The sequence below is a fragment of the Myodes glareolus genome, chromosome 3 (genome assembly GCF_982192425.1).
Source record: "Myodes glareolus chromosome 3, mMyoGla1.1, whole genome shotgun sequence".
Classification (NCBI taxonomy): domain Eukaryota; kingdom Metazoa; phylum Chordata; class Mammalia; order Rodentia; family Cricetidae; genus Myodes; species Myodes glareolus.
This window is the reverse complement of record NC_142028.1, coordinates 33,320,300-33,336,381: the sequence shown is the minus strand read 5'-3', so window position 1 is coordinate 33,336,381 and position 16,082 is coordinate 33,320,300.

Below are 16,082 nucleotides of genomic sequence, written 5' to 3'. Positions count from 1 at the left end.
TTCAACTCCTCACTGAAAGTGTTTATTCATACTAGGAACTTTCTGACAGGCTATTTAAGAGTCCTGTCATCTCCAAGCACAGTTACTTCCATTTCTTCATATTGTATACCTTCTTCACCCTTCTCCTGCCATATTGCTTTATCTAAACTTTAAGCACCATAATGAATAAGCAAGTGGAGCGTGGACATCCCTCTGTCCTTCTGATTTTAGAAGAATTGCTTTCAGTCTTCCCTTATTTAGTATAATGTGGACTAGAGGTGACTTTATTATAAATGTTCCTTTTATTTCTAGTTTCTTCAGGATTTTTGTCCTGAAAGGTATTGAAATTTTTTAAGATTTTATTTATTTATTATTTATACAGTGCTCTACCTGCATGTACAATTACATGCCAGAAGATAGTTGTGAGCCAATATGTGGTTGCTGGGAATTGAACTCGGGACCTCTGGAAGATAAGCCAGTGCTTTTAACCTTTGACCCATCTCTCCAGCCTCTTGGGTATTGAAATTCATAAATGGCTTTTTATACATTCAATTTGTAAGATTTTTTAAAAATTTCTCTTTCGGGTTTGTCAAGACAGGGTTTCTCTGTGAAACAGTCCTGGCTGTCCTGGAACTGAGTCTCTGTAGACCAGGCTGATTTTGAGCTCACAGAAATCCACCTGCCTCTGCCTCCCAAGTACTAGGATTGAAGGCGTGTGCCACTATCACCCGGCTTTGCAAGAATTTTATTGAATATTTTTGTATCTGTGTTCATCAGAGAAGGTGTTCTGTAGCTTTCCTTTTGTTATTTTTACCCAGATGGTCTAGTTTTGTGACTGCTTAAGCATGACTTTGTAGAATAAACTTGGTAATTTTCCTTCTATTGCATGGAATAGTTTGCAGAGCACTGGAATATTTTCTTGGTGATAAATATTCTTGTGTTACATGGTTACATGCATGTGGAGGTGGTGCATATATGCATACATGGTGTTCTGTGACTTTTTTCCTATGAACAACAACAACAAAAACAACAACACAGATATCCACAAAGGGAACTCATGACAAACCAAAATAGTGACTGCACTGAAGTCCTAGTTGATGTCACTGCGTTTTTATTGGCGTTGTTAACAGGAATGTGTACGGGGTTACTCATGGAAGCAGGGATGCCTGAAATGCAGCCACACCACTGAAAAGCCCAGCCCAACACAGGTCACAATGCACAGAAAGCTGCTTTGCTGGAGCTGCAAGCACACTTTGCAGACAACTCTTCAAGTCGGAGAAATATTCTATCTGCAGCTCTTCTGGTCAGAATCTCCTCCTGTAAAGCGGGGAAGCAGGGAGACATCTCCAAAGAATTGTTACCTTTCCACTTTCCAAAAAAAAAAAAAAGTTTCCACTTTCCCAGACCGATGGCATTGTGTTAACCTGTGTTACTGAGTCCCCAACCCCTTGTGAATTAAACGTTTCCATTTGTAATAAACTAGTAGATAACACATAGACATGTGGAGTCAGTATTGGACATGTTCCTAAATTGCTTTCCCCATCTTTATTGGACTGGCTCTCTCACTGAACCTACGGTTCAGGCGTTTGATTACACTCTCTGACCAATAAATCTCCGAGATACTCCTTTCTCTGCCTCCCCAGCACTGGAATCATAGGGACACGGCAGCCATGTCCATCTATTTATGGGGTGCCAAAGATCAACACTCAAGTCCTAACTCTTGGGTGGCAAGCACTTTCCTAATTGAACCATCTCTTCAGCCCCTTAAGAAGACTTTATTTCTGCTTCATCTCAACTGCCATGGGTCTTTAGTCTAAGGGTTAATACCCTCCTGATTTTATCTTGGTAAGTTGTGTGTTTAGGAATTTGTTTCTTCTAAAATTTTCCAGTTTGTTTTTTTTTAAGATTAATTTATTAACTATATTTATAGTTATATTTAGTGTTCTGTCTACATGTATGCTGCAAGCCAGAAGAGGGAACCAGATTTCATTACAGATGATTGTGAGCCATGTGGTTGCTAGGAATTGAACTTGGGATCTCTGGAAAAGCAGTCAGTGCTCTTAACCTCTGAACCATCTCTCCAGTCCCTCCAGTTTGGTTTTCTAAATATAAATATACAACGCCTTTCCTAGCATTCTGTGAATTTCTTCAGAACTCGTATCCTTTTCCTTCTCATTTGTTTACTTTAGGTTAGGAGTTTCTCAACTTCATTTGTTTTTTTTTTTTTTTTAGAGAAGAAACTCTGGTTTCTTGATTTTTCTACTATTTCACTATTCTCTGCCCTGATCTTTAGAAGTTGGGGCTTTGTTTTTATAATGCCTTAAAATACATTGCTTTTTTAATCTCTGACTTTAATGTAAGAACACTTGGCCAGGGCTGGAGAAATGGCTCAGAGGTTAGGAGCACTGACTGTTCTTCCAGAGCTTCTGAATTCAATTCCCAGCAACCACATGGCGGCTCACAACCATCAGTAATGAGATCTGGTACCCTCTTCTGGCCTGAAGGCATACATGCAGGAAGAATTCTGTATACATAACAAATAAGTCTTTAAAAAAAATTTAAAAAAAAAAGATTTACCAATTAAAAAAAAAGAACACTCAGCCATAAATTTTCTTATTAGAATAACTTAACTGCATCCCAAATGCTCTGGTAAGCCATGTTTTCAATTTTGTTTGAGGCAGGAAATTAAGGACATCCTCCCAAATTTCTTCAAAAACTCACTGGTCATAAAAAGGTATATTCTTCAGCCTCTAAGTATCTGGGTAGTTCCTGTGATTTCTCTTCTATTGATTTTTAGCTTTGTTGCACTGTGATCTGACACAAAACAATAAATTGTTTAGATTTCCTGTATTAGTAATACTTGCTTTGCAGTCTAGAATATTTTCTTTTAACATTTGTTTGTTTATTGTGTGTGTTCTTGCTGCCCCCCTTTTCTCCCAACCAGTCCCTCTTCTGTTTTCACATCTTCATTTGAAGCAGGTTTTATGCAGGTATTCACCATTGCTGTGTTCATAATTGTAATCCCAATGGTCTGTCCTGTTCCTTTAAGAGACAAACCATGCCCACTCTCTCCCCCATCTGCCAAGGCAAGCTGATCTTCAGCTTCCAGCCTGAGTCCCTTTTTTCTGTCTCTTTCTCTCAAAGAGGCAACTTCTGTTTTTCCCTTCTCCCCTTCTCCCCTCTCTGTCTCTGTCTCTCTCTCTCTGTTTCTGTCTCTCTCTGTGTGTGTGTGTGTGTGTCTTTGCTCTTCTTCCCCTTCTACCCTTCCCTTCCATAACCCACTAAATAAATATACAACTTTGCTCTGCGTGGTGTGCCTATCCATCTCAGTCTCTCACCCACTATGTGGCCTCCTGCTTGGGACCCAGCTGCCTTTGTGGCCTGCTCAGGTCTTGGGACCCACTGCCTGCTACTGGCCACTGCTTGGAGACCTGCAGCATGGTCTCGTGGCCTGTTGCCCACTACTGCCACTCAGGGACCTGTAGCATTTTACTTAAACCGTTACATTGGTGCCATCAGACTCCCGCTCCTCTCCAGGGGTCAGGATCTGGAACTGGGAATTTTTTCCACAACAATCACGTGTTCCATCTGTCTGAGCACTGACCTCTATGCACGCCAGCAACTTCCATGGTGAGTTTTTCCCTTCCAGCCCCCAACCACAGCCTTCACAGCTACAGTTGAGCCCTTTGCTGCTTTCCATAGTTAAAAACGTGACCGAACGACCCGGGGTCAGTCCTCCCGTGCTATCACTGCACAAGCTGCGTGGTGCATTCGACTGGGGGCCCAGGGTCCCTCGGACTTTTCCTTCTCCTGTTTTCTTTTCTTTTTTTTTTTTTTTTCTTTTGGACCACTCGTCAGTGATCCCTGCTGTGATATGCTGCTCAGAGCGGCCTCTAGCCTCTCTGGCTTCCAAGTAGCCTAGACCAGAGCCAGCCAGGCTTTAACACTGTGCCTGTAGATAGAGGACGCTCTTCTACAAGCCCTGCGGTGTTCACAGCTGTTTCACACCCCACCTATAGAGGGGAGATGTCCCCCTATAAGTCTTGCGGTGTTGCTGTTTTCGCAGGTTCTCACATATTCAGTTATGGTATAAACCCTCACTCCACCGGTGTCCCGCCAGCTCCGCTGGCTCCACTTTTCCTCATAGTGTCCCTGCCACCGCTACAGCTGTCAACAAGATTGATCGGATCCACAAGGCAGCTGTTTTCAATTCCAGCCTTTTGCTGTTTAGCACAGGGCCTGCCAGGCTCCAGAAGATCCTGTGGGCTAAGAAATCTGTAGGAAAACAAGTCTTCCTTGACCTGAGCAGCTAGGCTGTCGATTCCAGCAATTCTGTCCGCTGTCTGGTGATCTTCAGTTTAGATGAAAGGCAGTCAAGTGGTCAGCACTTGACAGTTGAAATGAAGTGCAGAAGGACATTGTTTTGTGCCCATTTGTCTTCTGTCTCCTTTTTTTTTTTTTCTCAGTAGTTTTGGAACCTGTCCTGGAACTAGCTCTTGTAGACCAGGCTGGCCTAGAACTCACAGAGACACCTGTCTCTGCCTACTAAGTGCTGGGATAAAAGGCATGTGCCACCACCACCCAGCCTTGTCTTCTGTCTTTTTTGGAGGAAATAGAGTGCTGCTGCTAGGAGCCAACCTGTCTCTTTTTGTTATGAAAAGTCTTTTAATAATTAAATATCTTAATGCCATATTCCCCAGATCTCTGAACAATTGAGAGCTATTTATCAGGTACAGCTACAGTATAGAATCTGCCTGGAGAGCTGGGTCCAAGCTTGACTGTACTGGCTCTCAGCTTAACAGGTAAAGCAGGGTTGGATTAAACTCCGGGGACCTGCCGCATTTTACTTAAACTATTGCAGTAATGGCCACGTCACATCCAGGAGATGGCATCTCACAGCGCTCCTCGCCATCCTCTGGCTCCCACAGTCTGTCCACAACCTCTTCTGCGGTGTCCCATGGGCCTTGGACAGGGTATGACAGATGCCCATTCAGGGCTGAGGACCGAAGGTCATTGGTAATGTGCCAAAACTGTTGCTAAAATGTAAACTTAACGTCCAAATGAACAGATTTTTCTGGAGACCCTCAATAGGAAGAAGCTTGGTAGTCACAAGTATATGTACAACAGAAGATCAAATTTGCAATGATGTGCCAGGAATATAATCTGGGTTAAACTCTTGTTTAGGGAAATGAAATAAGTAGTAAGTAGGGGAAAGAGAAAGAAAGTCGTTGAGAAACCTTTAAGAATGAAGTTTTATTTTATATTTTTGTCGAAAAGTGTTAAGAAGATTTTAGATAAGATTTTTAAAAAGTATTTCTCTAAATGTTTTAGATAAGGGTGGATTTTATCCTAGGCATTTAAAACAGAAGATAAGACAAAGCCGTGAAAGTTCAAAGTCATCACAAAAGTTCTGAGTAACCTGTACAAGGCTTGCGGAAAATGAGGTTTAGGATGATAGTGATTCTGCCCCACCCCACCCCCATAGTTAGTTTCTCCACGCAGATGCAGTAAGCCAGATCACACTGAACTGAAAACGAGCAAAAACAGGTAAATTTGAGCAAAGCAACTCCAGGACAAGTTCACAGGTCTCAGAAATAGGCCAGAGAAGTGGTACCCCAAATGAAAGCAGGGAGACTTTATAGGCTAGGGGTAATGGCGTGTCCACCACAAGGTGGGTTTGTGCCCAAGTATGGCCAAAAACTGAAAACTCAGGTACTCAGGTGGGGGTTGGACGGGGGAGGAAACTGCAGAAGCCAAGATTGCTCCACTGGGCTTTTGGCACATTTTCTCTGTTGGTGGGCTCTCTCAGCAGGCAGGGTTTGGAGATTGAGAAAGAGAGAGAGAGAGAGAGAGACACACACACACACACACACACAGAGAGAGAGAGAGAGAGAGAGAGAGAGAGAGAGAGAGAGAGAGAGAGAGAGAGAGAGGAATGGGGCTTCCCAAACCATGGAGGGGCTAGCTGGAGGTTCCAACCAAACAGATATCTGTTTCAATCAAACTGATGATTAAAGTTTATTAAAATCCCTAAGGTCAGACAGGTATTGTGGCACATGTCCTTTGGTTGTTTGCTTGCATTTTGATTTTTTGAGATAGGGTTTTTCTGTATAGCTTTGGCTGTCCTGGAACTAGATTTGTAGACCAAGCTGGCCTTAAACACACAGAGATCCACCTGCCTCTGCTGAGATTAAAGCAGTTTAAAAGCACATGCCTTTAGTTAAACCCAACACTCTGAGGCAGAAGCAGATAGACCTCTGTGAGTTCCAGGATAGCCTAGTCTACAAAATGAGTGAGTTTCAGGACAGCCAGGATGATGTAGAGAGACCCTGTCTTCAAAAAAAAAAAAATTCCTAAGGTTATAGTGATCTATTTTGGTAACAGACACGAAAACTGGCCCAAAAGAACAAGGATCCTGAGAGCCAAAGTTAAATTTAAGTTTTAATTACTATGCCTTAGCAATGCTTGAAAGAAAATGCCTCTGGAAGTCGTACCATATCACGCACATATTGGTTTTGTTTTGTTAATTTTTTTTCTTATTTATTTATTATGTATATTGTGTTCTAGGCACCAGATCTCATTATAGATGGGTGAGAGCCACCATGTGGTTGCTGGGAATTGAACTCAAGACCTCCGGAATAGCAGTCAGTGCTCTTAACCTCTGAGTCATCTCTCCAGCCCTTGTTTTGTTTTGTTGTTTTGTTTTGTTTTGTTTTGAGACAAGGTTTCTCTGTAGCTTTGGAGCCTGTCCCGAAACTAACTCTTGTAGACCAGGCTGGCCTGGAGCTCCCAGAAATCAGCCTGCCTCTGCCTCCCAAGTGCTGGGATTAAAGGTGTCCACCACCACCACCCGGCTTCATGCACATATTGTATATTAATGCATTTAATCTATATAGCAACCCTATAAGAACGTACCGTGGTGGCTGAATTTGAGAGATAAGGAAACTGAAGATTACAGAAGCAATTCATCCTAAATCCAGGGTCACAAAATAGATAAATGGTGGAAATAGGATTTAAATTCAGGTCTGTATGATTCTAAAACCCCTCTTACATTGTGATCAACTTTAATGACAAAGAGTCCAGGCATGATCTGAATAAGTTGGGTATAAAAACCTGGAACAAGTTGTTGTCCTTTGCTTATATATAGATCTTCAAACATCAATTTATTGACTAAACCAGGTTTTTTAAAAATATTTATTTATTTATTACGTGCACAATATTCTGTCTGTGTGTATGTCTGCAGGCCAGAAGAGGGCACCAGACCCCATTACAGATGGTTGTGACCCACCATGTGGTTGCTGGGAATTGAACTCAGGACCTTTGAAAGAGCAGGCAATGCTCCTAACCTCTGAGACATCTCTCCAACACCCCCAGGGTTTATTTATTTATTTATTTATTTATTTATTTATTTATTTATTTATTATGTATACAATAATCTGTCTGTGTGTATGCCTGAAGGCCAGAAGGGGGCACCAGACCTCATTACAGATGGTTGTGAGCCACCATGTGGTTGCTGGGAATTGAACTCAGGACCTTTGGAAGAGCAGGCAATGCTCTTAACCGCTGAGCCATCTCTCCAGCCCCGGTCTGTTTTTTTTTTTAATTATATTTATTACTAGGGAGTAGAATTCTGGAGATTGAAACTAGGCCTTTACATATACGAGGCAAGTGCAATATCACTGAGCCACATTTCCAGCAAAGATTTTTTTTAAGTCATAATCAAATTCTAATTGTACATATTGGCCTCCTACAACCAGTCTTTCCTTCAATTTGACATAAGTGAGATAAGCCTATGGCGTGGAGTCTCGTAGGTAAGGAAACTCATCTGACCCGCCCCAGCCATAGAATTTCAGGGAAAAGAACAGCCGGAGAGCTAGAGCTAGAATATAATAGTAGAGCGACCACTCTAGAGCCAATGCTCAGTGGTGCTAACAACAACAACAGTAAAAAGACACTATGACTAAAAGCAAGGGAAAAAAGAGAGAAAAGAAAAAAGAAAATGCCTCTGACCTGCAGGCCCCTTGCCCAAGGACAGACAGCTCCTGAAATCCTGGAGGCTGTTGTTTTGGGGAGATTATAAGCCACATCTTCACTACCCCAAACAAGTTTGTTGGACCCCTCTACACTGGATGTGCTTGATGACGTGTGGGAGGGAAATGCACAGGCAGGATATGTGTCAGGATATGTGTGTCCCTGATTGGATGCAGACTGGAGGTACATCAGGATGTATGCTTGTCCCTGACTGGACCTGATGGGAAACGCAATGAATTATGGGTTTTCCTTCTTAAGCCACAACAAACCGTGACTTGGGGCCATTTTTCAGGAAACTGTGTATTTAATTAAATACCTAGCCAGTATTTAATTAAAGTTTGCTTCAAATTTGGCCTTAAACTATTGTAGCGGTCTTATTCTCAGTCTGTAGGATTAATAAAGTGTAGGTACAGTCAAGGTAATTGCTTGTGGTTTTGCTGACATTGACAGGTTTTTAACCTGAGGAAACTGAGTCATAACAAAACCAAGGTTCATTTAAAATTTGGCTGTTTTGTCCAAGACTTGCCCAAATGCTAGACAGAGTTAAAATTGCAAGACTGGTAATCTTTCAGAGAATTCAACAAAGTTTGGAAGCCTAGCCTGCATCAGTGAAGAAAGTCAAAAGACAATTTCCTAGCCCTTACGGTCGGTCAGTGTAGGAGCTCTCTTGACCAGAGAGACCACAAAAGTCTCCAGAGACTGAACCCTAAGCAGGGTATATCTCTTTTGTTTGTTTTTTCGAGATAGGATTTCTCTGTAGCTTTGGAGCCTGTACTGGAACTCACTCTGTAAACCAGACTGGCCTCAAACTCACAGAGATCTTACTGTCTCTGCCTCCCAAGTGCTGGGATTAAAGACACAAGATACCACCACCAGGTTTAGGGTACATCTTCTAAGGGGGAATCAGGGTGTGTGATGCAATACAGAGTTATAACGGGATAGGTGTTATCATTTATAAAAAGGTGAGGCCTGAGGCTGGTGCCACGAGGGTCGGGCTGCAGCCACCCAGGCCTAGGCCACCCTAAGCCTAGGCGGCTCCCCTGGTGAGTGGCCTGAGGTTGCGCAGGAGAGAGACAGATACGCCATGCAGAGAGAGCTGTGGTATAGAGTTTACTCAGTGGGTTATGGAGGGGGAAGGGAAGGGGGAGGAAGGAGGAAAGAGAGAGAGGCAGAAGCTGTATCTCCAGAAGATGCAGGCTGGAAAGCACGCTGAACACGCACTAGCCTCTGCGGAAGGGGGGGGGGTGGAAGTGGGCGGAGCTTGTCTCTTAAAGGAACAGGATACCCAGGTGACAGACCCAGTCCGAAGATTACATTAGGGGTCTACACTATTTCTAAAAAGGCGAAGGATGCGGAACTTGCCAAAGGACAAAATTTTAAAAGGATAATGAGAAGGAAAAAAAAACCCAAATGGGAGGCCCAGTGAACTGAGACTCTTTCAAAGAATCCAGAGGGCTGCACAGAAATGCCTCGGGCTAAACTAGAACACTGAACCAGTCATTTACTAATGACAGTGAAAACCCTCCCAGGTGGGTACAGGCCTGCCTCCTCCAAGCTGCTACTACTGTTAATGGGATTAAGATTGTCTCAGAGTAAATTGTAGAAAGTACAGACTCAGATCCTGAAAGTCACTTTACCACCAGGATTCTAAAAGGCTTCGTGAAGGCATTAAACGTTAACTAGGACTGTCATACTCACTGGCACCCTCTCTCCTCTGGGAAAAATGAATTATGCCTTTAAATAATAGATTAATGAATTAATTCTAGAGACTAAATTGCCTGGAGTTTGCTTAGAATTTGCACAGTCTCTCAAAAGGACCTATGAAGGACCTTATGAAAAGATATATGGACTGAGACCCTAGAACTGTCCCCCATATGAAAGGATATATGGATAGCCATACCTGGAAAGGGTCACTACCATGGAAACCACATATCGGGTTTTTGGAAACCTTCACTTTGGTCTCTCACATTAAGAGGGCTTCTGGTCCAGACACCTCCGTTCAACTTTCCAGCCTGGAAATGGAAAATGAATGCTGATAAAAAGCTGAAAAGATAATAAATTGGAACAGATCCGTGAGGGGCCCATTCTGGTGCTGTTAGCTACTGAACTGCAGCTTAGATACCCAAATAAAGCAGGCAATAATGCCCAGAGAAGACGGACACTCCTATCACAAGAAGATTCTGAAATTAAGATTAAGAATTATTTTTAGTCCTTTGTTTATAGAGAAAGATAACAGGAAACTTGATGATTAACATAACTATAAAACAACCTCTCCACTAACTTTTCAGTTTAGTGAATATCTAGCCCGATGAACCAGCCAGCTTTTATCTTGGGCTTTGAAAAAGTCATCTTATAGTAAAGAGAAACTAGGTTCATTCCTTCATGAGACCAAAAAAAAAAAAAAAAGAACAGGGAAAATATACCTTACAGCTTAAGCATTCAGTTTGCAGCTAAGACAGTTAAGTATTAAGTTCCTAAACCAGCAGTCATAGCCCACACCTTAAATCTCAGCACTCAGGAGGCAGAAGCAGGTGGATCTCAATGAGTTTCAGGCCAGCCTGGTCCATACACCGAGTTCCAGGAGAACCAAGGCTTTCAAGGCTTTGTAGAGAGCCCTGTCTCACAAAAGAAAAAGAGAAAGAAAACTGCAAAACAAAATTCCGGTAGTAAAGGGAGATGCAATGTAACCCCATCTTTTTTTTTTTTTGTAACCCCATCTTTTAATAATCAAAGGCTCAGGATTGGAGAGATGGCTCAGAAGTTAGGAACACTGGCTGCTCTTCCAGGGGACTCAGGTTCAATTCCCAGCACCCACATGGCAGTTCACAACTGCCTGTAACTCCAGCTCCAGATCTGACACCTTCACACCAATGCACATAAAATAAAAATTAAAAGAAAAAAAATCAAAGACTCAGACTAGGGACCTTTCATTACTGGAACAGAAAAGCCAGGAGAACACAGATAAAAGAAAGTAAAAGCCTCAGAAAAGCTACAGGGGCTGAAACTGGGCATAATGAAATAAATCCCTGGATGGAATGCATGTTAATTAGAAGAGGTTGCTATCACGCACAGCAGGGAGACCAGAAGCTACACAGCAGGGACTCGGGAAGTTTGCACCACAGGGAGGCCAACCCCCTCTAATGGGAGCCTTGTGCCTGCTCCAATCAACTTTTCAGGAATGGAATATACGATCATACAGGACAAGGTGCCCCAAGGGATGCCTTATTGTAAGTCCTTATCCTTTCTGTTCCTGAACAGTAAGGAGCATCTTCCTGTTCAAGACAGAAACTTCCTGCCCAGACTTTCTGACCTCCCTGTATAGGAACCATTCACACCTCCTGCCTTAAAAGTGGGGGGGGGGGTCATGGGGAAGGAATTGGAATTCTTGAGAACTGTGTGTGAATGTAAGGGTCTCTACTTTAAGGCTAGGAACTGACTCAGCAGGATTTGAGTCAGTACTATTTTAGTAACCCATCAAAAATAAAAATTAGACTGGCCTGGGAAGTGGTGGTGCACGCCTTTAACTCCAGCACTCAGGAGACAGAGGCAGGCAGATCTCTGTGAGTTCGAGGACAGCAGGTCTCCAGAGTGAGTTTCAAGATAGGCTCCAAAGCTACAGAGAAACCCTGTCTCGAAAAGGCAAACCAATAATAATAATAATAATAATAATATAAAAATAATAAATAAAAATATAAATGACCCTTTTTATACTCTTGTGAAATAAAGGTTTGGAAAATGAAAGGGGTAATGACCTCCATCCTGCCCTTCCCTCTGAGAGTCTAGAAGTGATTGTAGTAGGACATTGTGTGCAGTCACGCAAAGACTGGCTGAAACAACCGATATGTGGCAAAAATCCATGCATCATATTAAAATAATATGTTATGAAACACCTCAGAATACAAAAGTCAGGCTTCTAGTAAAATTTAAAGAAGGAAAATGTACTATAAAAGAGGGAGAAATTGCGGAAATTATAAATAAAATGTTCTGTCCTCCCTATTAAAGAGTTAAATAAAACAAAACTCCATCTTTAAAAAAATGTGTAAAATAACCCTGTTGGAGGAAATTCAAGTCCCCCTAGAAACTTCAGCACTTCTTGAAATCAAAATATTCTCCCTAGAAACACAGCCCTGTATTAGCCAATCATGTAACAATGGGAGGCCCAGCCCTAGCCACTCAGAGTGAGCCACACAGCTCTTGGCAGCAGGCACAAAGACCCAGCTGCATTCCTGCTGGCTATGCTTGCCTATTGCCGCAGCTGCGTACCCTTCTGCATAAGGAAAACTTTTTGCCTTGCTGAAATACTTTGAATTTTGTGGTCATTTTTTGTTTTGTTTTGTTTCTGTTTTTTCGAGACAGGGTTTATCAGTAACTGTGGAGCCAGTCCTGAAACTTGTTCAGTAGACCAGGCTGACCTTGAACTCACACCTGCCTCTGCCTCCTGAGATTAAAGGCGCGGGTCACCACTGCCCGGCTCTGTGATCATTTTTTAGACATAATTCTTTATTGATTTTTGGGAATTTCACATTATGCATCCCAATCCCACTCACCTACCAGACTCTTCACATCAGTCCCTCACTCCTGCAGCATGCCCTCCTAAAAAGCTCCCCCAAAATTAATTAAAAAGAAAAGAAAACAAACAAAAAGCCACCTTGCTCCTCTGTCTTTCCAACACCTATTCATTCATCCTAGTGGCATTGGGACCCCCAACATCCTGCTATTGCCCTGAGTCATGCATAGTCAGCCCATGGTTATCATTATGCAAAAGGTGAAAGATAAACAACAACAGATAGCTTCATAAACAGAGAGCAAAACATCATCAAATCAGGTGCTCAAACACTCAGCAGAATTTGAGTGGGCAAGATTCCTTAACATAGTCAATGGCAGGTCCTGTAGAGAGCAGAGTAGCCCTTTGGAATCATATCCAAGTTAAAAAACAAAACAAACAAACAACAACAACAAAAACAATGGCAGAAAGTGTCAGCAAATGAGGGGCTCACACACACCCAGTAGAAATTGACTGAGGAAGCCCTGTTGAGGAGGCCAGCTCCTGCAAAGCCTAGTGGTCAGTCAGGGGAGGCATCTTCCTAAAGAACAAAGACAGTTTCGAAGCCATCAAATTGGATGCTCACAGCACCCAGCAGAGACCAACTGGGAAAGTTGAGGCAGTCAGTGGGGCTTCTGGTTGAGCTTTCTCACCACGATGAGCCCCATGGTTCAACCCCCAACTTCTCTTTCCCACTGAAGGCGTTTTTATATCATGGAATAAAAACTATGGTCACTTCTGTTGGAAACGGTCCACCTTCGGCCTTTCTCAGGGACACAGTTCTTTTACTCTGGCTGTTTTCTTCCCGGCCAATCCCCAGACAAGGGATCTCAGAGGTCACTTTTGTTATGCCCAGACTCGCGAAGTCCCCCAAAAACCAACAAGGAGATCAAGTCCCGTATGTAAAAGAAAACAGCCTTTATTTTATGCAAGTTTGCAAACTCGGTCTCTCCACATGTCCAACGTATTGGAATAAACAGATAGATCCCAGTTCAGTTAGAGTTGGGTTTTTATAGTAGTACAGGTGGGAGTGAGGGGTTTCTGAGGTTCAGGACCCCTGATTGGCAGACATTTGTCTAGGGGTGTCCTGGTAAGTGTGCTCGCAGGTAATCCTATCTACTACGTTGGAGTTGAAACGTTAAGCATTTCCTTTGGATGGTCTGTTCTTGGGTAGTGCTCATGGTTCTTCCTGCAACCAGGTATTGCTTCAGGGTAAACTACTGAGACTCCATTAAACTTATCAATATCACCTACTCTGGCAGGTGATAATGGTTGGAAGTAAAGAGTAGTCTTGCATATTGAAACCGCTGAATTTATACCAGATGATACAGAATTGACTTCATTATTTATCCAGGTGCAAAGTGGAATCAGGAATAGGCTTTGCCCTATATACATAACACACATCCAATCCCATATGGGTCTGTCAGGTCCTCTAGCACAAGGTAATGCAGAAATTGATCAATTATTAATTGAAAGTGTGTTGCAGGCCTCAGAATTTCACACACACAAAAATCACGTCAATAGCAAAGGTTTAAAGAAAGAGTTTTCTATTACATGGCAACAAGTTAAGTAGATTATAAAGAGATGCCCTACTTACTCTTTCTATAACCAAACACCGCTACCTGCAGGGACTAACCCAAAGGGTACTCAAAAGAATAAAATCTGGCAGATAGATGTGTTCCACTTTGCAGAATTTGGCAAATTAAAATATGTACACCACACCATTGACACTTATTCAGGTTTTCAGCGGGCAACTGCTTTAAGCTCAGAAAAGGCTGATTCAGTAATCACACATTTATTAGAAGTTATGGTCATCATGGGTATACCTGCACAAATAAAGACAGATAATGCTCCAGCATATGCCTCTAAGAAAATGAAATAGTTTTTTGCTTATTATAATATTAAGCATATTACAGGTATACCACACAATCCTACAGGTCAAGCAGTTTTAGAAAGATCAAATCAAACTATAAAAGATATGTTAAACAAACAGAAAGGAGTGGAAAATACCCCCAGAGATAGGTTACATAATGCTTTATTAACCTTGAATTTTCCTCATGCTAATGAGAAAGGGACAACAGCAGTAGAGAGACACTGGATAACAGAAAAGTTTTCTGAATTAAATCAACCAGTTTATTTCAAGAATGTGTTGACCTCACAATGGAAGCCAGGAGATGTGCTACTTTGGGGAAGGGATTTTGCTCTTGTTTCCACAGGAGAAGAAAAACTATGGATACCATCAAAATTAATAAAGATTAGGTTTGAAAAAGAGAAACCTCTTGAGAAAGAGAAATGACAGATCATCCACAACAGTGACAACCATACAAGTGGTAAGGAAAGCATATATGGTTGGGGCAGGATTCTGCTCTTATCTTTACAGGAAAATACACACCATCAAAAATTCAAGAGACCCTGGATGTTTGAATGCTGACAAGGTACATGGTATCTGGAAATGGATAAGCAGGAAGCAAGGAAAAAGACTGTCAAATCTTGCCAAGACAGGGTAAGACGGTTTTGAAAATTTTCCTGCCTCTGAAAATGGTCTGTCAGTTACACTAGGCCTTAGCCAAAGTTGGTTGTCATTTACAAAGGTCATGTTCAAAAATGGTGCAATTGGGCCATCCAGTTAAAATGCCTATGCCCAAGGCTGAGAACCTGAATTCAATGGCTAGGACCCACACAGTAGAAAGAACTGACTCCTACAAGATGTCCTTTGGCCACCACACGCCTGGCGGCAGAGATGTATGGACAAACTGTATAATTGAATCACAAAGAAATTGCAAAAATAGTCTCATGTTTGCGAATTATGATTTTTGTATTGGGTTACACACACAGCTTCCCAGGGGCACATGTGAGTTACAGGTTGGACATGCATGACACATGTTTACCTGAATACCCTTTTGGGAGAAGACAGAACACACCAGGAAAACATTCTGAAGTCCTTTTGGTAAGTGAAACTTGACTACAAAATAACACTATTAATTTCATAGAACTTTGCTGAAATTTTCTTTCAGAAATAACAGCAATAATTATTGTGCCTCTTTCTTGCTAAAATATATATTTTTTTCTGGCCAGGCAGTGGTGGCACACACCTTTAATTCCAACACTCGGGAAGCAGAGACAGACAGATCTCTGTGAGCTCGAGCCTGGTCTACAGAGGGAGTTCCAGAACAGGCTCCAAATCTACAGAGAAACCCTGTCTTGAAAAACAAAACAATCAAACAAACAACAACAGAATATATATTCTGATCTGGGAGTCCATTGATCTATTAAATCAAGTTTATGATCTACTTTTTTAGTTCTTTATATCCGAATACATTAAATTGTTGGTTTTATAAAATAATTTATTTTATGCGTGTGGGGAGTGGTGTGTACATGTGAACAACACGGCTCCTGAGGCCAGAAGACGGTGCCGGGTTAGAATTACAGGCCGTTGTCAGCTGTACAATATGGATCTGGAAACTGTCCTCCAGAGATAAGAACACGAAATATACAGTGACCAATTCTTTTCTTTGTTTAAATTTTTGAC